The sequence below is a fragment of the Ciconia boyciana genome, chromosome 23 (genome assembly GCF_034638445.1).
Source record: "Ciconia boyciana chromosome 23, ASM3463844v1, whole genome shotgun sequence".
Lineage (NCBI taxonomy): Eukaryota > Metazoa > Chordata > Aves > Ciconiiformes > Ciconiidae > Ciconia > Ciconia boyciana.
The window spans coordinates 2,717,015-2,723,014 of record NC_132956.1 but is presented as its reverse complement, the minus strand read 5'-3'; positions in this window follow the sequence as shown (position 1 = coordinate 2,723,014).

Genomic DNA, 6,000 nt, shown 5'->3' with positions numbered 1-6,000 from the left:
GTTTGTTTAGTGCTCTGGGAGCCGACGGTCCAGCTGTGCCCAGCTGTGCCCGGGCAGCCCAGCCCAGCCCAGCCCCAGCTGCAGCTCTTTAGGCTGTTTCCCATAAGCCAAGCCCTGGGGCAGCGGAGGCTGGAGGTGTTGCAGGATGGGGAAAATGCTGCTGTCTTCTGGTAATGCATCTTTTTGTGCTCTGGTGGTTTGTGTGCCCAGCGGAGGGGGGGTGCGTGTGCAGTATTGGGGTAACCCTCAGGGCTCTGCGCTGCTGGTTATTGCTGCCACAGGGTGATCTGAGACTCTGGGAAAGCTGTTGTCGCAAGGTCTTGTGTTTCCTCCCTTCCCTCTGGGTGTGATGTGATGCTGAGGTATGGGACCATGTAACCAGATTTCTAAGCTCTTAACATTTGGTTTGTCAAGGTACACTGTATTACACAGCTAATTTTTGGCAGCTGGTAGCATCAATACACCGTGAAGCATTGCACATAAAATGCTGTTTCTATTACCGGCTGGCATCCTGTGGTTTTTTTACTGTAGAGCACAGAGGCAGAGGTTTTGTGCTTGCTAAATAATTTGGCACAGTAGCCAGTTACTTTGCTTTGTGGGTAGCTTGTTGGTTAAATAAATAAATAAAATTTGTTGGCTTGGATTTAAATGCTGATTTGGCTCACTTTTCAACATAAATGTTTTATTTGTGGTATGTGATGGTGTTAAACTGACATTGCTGACAGCACAAAGCATACTCGCTCTGTCTTCTGTCTTTAGCATTTAATCACTGGAATGCCTTTTGTGGTTCAGGTCTGGAAAAAGCAAGATTTGGTCATTTTGCGCTGGTTCAGATGCTACAAAATTGATGGTGTTGCAACTGCTTTACAGCAGCTTGGGATCATCTCCTTGGAAAGACTGAGGGCGGGAATGAGGGCTGGGAGTTCCTGGTATCTAAAGCTACTTTTAACGCCAACTCTCTGTCAAAATTAAGCCATGAATGACTTCCACCTCCTGAAAATATAAACTGCTGAGACTTTCCAGTTCTTAAAGTCTTCAGGGCCTTTAGAAGGCTAGCTCGCTCTTGCCACTGACTTAACTCCGTGTAGGGCAGTCCTTCGTTTTTCTCAGACTTGGGGAGTTTGGAAGCTGAAAACTTGATAAAATTTGATTTTTGCTGCTTGCAATGTTTGTGAAGAGTTCTCAGAAAAGTGACCATGTCTGCCTTACTGGGGAAACCAATTTCTCTGCAGTGTGGTCATCAAACAGAGCATGGGATTGCACCCATTACTGGGAGTGCTGAAGGATTTAGCACAGCCCTGGTCCATCCTGATACCATGTGAAATGCCCCAAAATATTAAACTGTCTCTAAATGGACACCTGGTTCAACACTTGCACTGTGACTCCCATTACCCTCTGGAGAGAGAAAACATTGCTGTATAATTGGGCAGCAATATCTGTCATACAGCTCTGGGAACTGAAGACAGGAGCTTCTATAATTTTAAGGTAATTATAAGCCAGATGTGTCAGTCAGTCTCCCCTTTTCCTCCCCCCTTTCCCTCATTCGGATTTGTTTTTTCCATTTAATTAAAACCTCTGATGCTGCTTAATATCGGAGAGCATGTCTGGGTGCATAAATAAATATGCTAAGCACATGGCAAATGCCCCAAAGCGGTGCCTGTTAGGGACACTGCTAGGCAGAACAAGCAGTTTTGATTTTAATGGAAAATCCATGTGAAGCTGTAAAAATTGGCAAGCGGAATAACAAAAGCTGACAGCGTTGCATTAAAGACCTAGACTTTAAAGTATCAGTGCTTAAAAACATCGCCTTGAACATAAACGTGGGGGGCTGAGCTGCCCTCCCTGGAGGTGCTGTGTCCAAGCTGTGACTTTGACTCAGCCCAGCTACCTCAGAGCATCGCTCCCTTCGTCCCCCACGCTGCTGCCGGTGCCTCTGCTGTTTAGGCACAGCTCTACCTACCCAAATACCCCGAGTCTCTCAAAACCATGCCCAGAAGCACGTGTGCCCCCCCAAACCCCGCGGAGGCAAGCCAGCCAGCACCGGTGGGGTTTGGACCAGCCTCCTCTCCCTGGCATGGTCTGGAAGGTGAGCCTGAAATGCCTGGCAGGCTGGTGAAGAGCACCAGGGGATTTCTGTTGGATAAAATAAACCCAATCCTGGGGTGTTCTGCAGCTGATAACTCTATTACAGTTTACTTTCTTTGTTGTTTTGCTGTGTCTTTTCATTTGACCCATATGTGTGGAAACAGTCTGCTTAAGTAGAGGCAACTGCCAGAGGAAAAATTGAAGCTACAGGCATCTTCAAGATAGCAAATTACTTGTTTATCATCCTTACGTTCTCCCTGTTGGTTTCCTTGTATAGCCAGGGATGTTTAAAGACTTTGGTAGCTGCGAAATGCTTCAATTTCCTTCCCTGCTCCCTCATCTCCCTTTGCTGTTATCATCATTAGCATTTAAAAACCAGACACAGCCAGAGCATTTACAACCTTAAAAGCAATAATAAAAAACCCAAAATTACATTTCAAGGCTGGAAACAAACAGCTTTTTCTTGTCCTCTCCTGACAGGCTGTGTGGGGAAAATATATGTCTGTTAGCTTTGGTGTGGACAGACAGACAAGCCAGTCAACAGCCGCCTGGCAGGCGGCGGGGACAGGAGAATTCGCCCGGGTCGGAAGTGCCACCGAGGCAGCAGTGACACCGTGGCCAGGCTGGGAAAGATACTTTCTTTAGGTCCTGGATTTTGCTTTATACAGTGGAGGTCTGACCTGTGCATGGGATTTTCAGGCCCTACAGCCTCTAGAGACGAGATGGTTTGTGTTATTTTTAATAAACGCCTTGCTAGGAAATGTGCATTGGTCGCGTGGACAACTCCCAGGCTCCGGTCCCAAGCGTGGCTGCGTGGGGCCGGGCTGGCAGAGCTGGCCCCGCAGGCAGCTCAGGGCCGGGTGGGTGCTTGGGCTGCTTCGGGCATCAGCACCAACAGCCGCTTCAGCCCACGTCGCCTTCCAGCAGCTGCCGTCAGGGTTGCAATGGTGTCCCTGGGCGGGGGGCTGCTGGAGGCAGCCTGCTCTTACCCTCCTCCTGCCCCTTTGGTGCAGACAAAGAAGAGCACAGGATTTAAGACAGGTTTAATTGAAAATCTCAATGCAGGGGGGAAGTGAACAAGAACCTTTCCGTGACCTCAGATCTGCTTTGTCTACTGTTTCCCTTGTTGCCTGACGGAAATGCTGCGGTTATTCAGAACCCACTGCCTTCCAGGTAAGAGAGGCATCAATCAGGATTATGAAAGGAGAGGAGCAGCTGTTTCAGGACAATGTATTAGAAGATGATGAATCCTAGAGAAAATGTCTGCAGGGATCTGCACTCTCCCTGCTAAAGCAAAGTTCAAGGCTTCATGATTAAAGGTTGTTCTTGCCTGTTTGATAGCCAGGCCCAGGTTATGCCCAAATACGGGGAAACTTGTCTGGGATTGTGCGGCTGCCGCGATGGGACCGCTTCCCACCGAGCGACCAGCACTGAGCTCAGCCTGTATCATCCAGTTAAAACACTGCGTATTTCTTAACTGCCCTGACATTATTACCCTGAAAGCTCTTGAACTGTCCATCTAAGGGACTTTAAGATGCTAAGAGACAAGTTCTTGGCCACTAGAAGTACTGCTACGAGACATGCTGCTTCTCTTAAGCTGTTTGAGCAACTGCTTCCCTTTTCTTGCTGCCTTTCTGTGTATGTGGAGAATAGGACAAAATAAGCCCAATTAAAGCGCGTTACTGCTGTTTCACTAGTAGTTTAGCTCAACATGCTTAACAGATCAGAAGTGCCAGTGGAATTACTACCTTCAGCTTGCATGAGATGTGGGTCCTTTTTTTTTTTCTCTCCTCTCTCCCATCTTAGTGTGTGAAAATCTCCTAGGAAACGTAGCCCTAATGGTCTGCCTCCTCCCTGTGCTGCCGTTCTTGCAAACAAAGCAGAAAGCTGTGCTCCAAATACGCTATCTGGTTCGCCTAATTAAATGGCTGTGGGCAGAAGATCCTTGTAGTGTTGATGGAGCTGTAATGCTGGGATGATGGCTTTGTTTGGCAGTTTCTTGCTGTAGCTCTTGATTCTCGGGCATCCGTGGTTCATTACTGTGCTCTGACAATCTCCGCTGTCGCAGGGATTGCCAGGGCGGAGGTCCCAGACACGGAGGCTGGAGAGCACCGCAGCTCTGCGCGCCGAAGGAGATGCTGCCCGAGGTCTGTTCTGACCGCGAGCAGGGGAGCAGACTTTCCTGGTGTGAACTGGGAGATGCAGCTTCAGCCCTTTGGACAACAGCAGAGGGTTTGGTGAGAGGTGACACCCCACTGGGGAGTCCTTCCCCTACCCGCTCTGCCCAAGGCTGTGGCACCGCCATCACCGGTGCCAGGTCTTGTTTGGAAAAGGGCAGCAGCTTCAAGGGCTTGCACAAGTGTGGTGAGCCCTTCCCTTGCAGCTTCACTAACACCCACCCACCACCTCTTTGTTCTTTGGTTAGGACAAGAGTAGTTAATCCTCAAACCGCTCTCGTCTCAGTTCTCTGGCAGGCAGAGCAGCAGGATGGGAGCCTTCGGGAAGGCAGTTAATGCTGTTTAATCCTCTCCCGATGCGGGGTGTCTGAGGAGAAGGTGATAAAGTACAGCGGCTGCACATAATGTACCGTCTGCCTGGGAGATGGATGGCTGGGGTCAGATCAGGCAGCCCAGACCTGTTCCCGGCAGCAGCGCTGAGGCGAAAGGGATGGTGCAGGAATGAGCGCTGCTGGCCGGGGCAGGCTCCACGGGACTGATTCTGCACCCAGCAGCAGCACGGTGCAGAGCCGCGTTGTCCCTGTTGCTCTGCCCTGCGTGGGTTTGAAACCCCATGGACACCTTTCCCCAGCATCTGGGATGTTGAATGGACACTTGTTGTGGTGAGGATTTAGGATTATGCCCACTAATGTTAGTGCTAGAGGTGGGTGTGTTTGTCCTCTAACTCAGGTGTGTGCTGCAGTGTTCAGGGGATTATTCAGCTCAATGGGAAATCAGGTTTAAACCTCCCAGGGATCCATAGATAAACATCTGAATATTCTTCTACATCTCTTTTTTTTTTTTTTTAACCCGAAGTTCAACCTCTGATTCCTTTTGGGCTCTTGTGAAGAACTGGCAGAAACTGGTGGTTTTGGTCTCCGAAGTAGAAAGATTGTCCATCTGTTTTGAAGAGCGCCTTGTAGACCAGGACTTCTCTGGGGGGACAGCAGCTGTGCTTAAGAACGGTCGGTTGCTTTGAAGGTAAATCCAACAATCTAGAGCTGTTACAAAAGCAACTTGTTTCACTTCATACTGATTGTCCAATAAGGTATTCAAGCAGCACGGAATAGAAATTATTCTGCCCCCTCCTCAGAATCTGATTTTGAGAAGTATCCAACTTGGTGCCTCTAAGTGCCTGATAATGGCAAGCGAAGGTAAAAGCCGTGGCAGGAGAAAAACTCTTATTTTTCAGGCAGATCATAGATTGAAGGGATTATTTTAGTTGAAGGCTGGATTAGTCTGTGGCAGTCTGGTTTGTGTGCCTCCAAAGAACACCGTTCAACATTACCAGACAATTGCTTTGTCTCTGACTCTTCTCTGCGTGTACAGTGCTAATTGCCAAGGCATCTCTTAAAAGCTATTTTCATATGCATTTGCACAACAGATTTGAAAGGCCATGAGGATGTACTTAGCACTGCTGCAAATGGGAAATGTTGCCCCGTGCTTCAGAATAATGACATTTTGGAACCTGCCAAATGCATAGTTTTATCACTTACAATTCAGATGATCTGTGGACCAGTATTTTTGGCTGGAATGGATTATCACTTCATCATGCAAGCAAATCACAGTCTGTAGTGAGAGCCTGCTGGTAGGGAAACCACAGACTGAAATCAATGGATTTCTTCATTGGCCTTTACATTATCTCCCTGTCTCACCGAGCTGCTGTCATCTAGAGAATGAACCAAATTACATGCAGGTC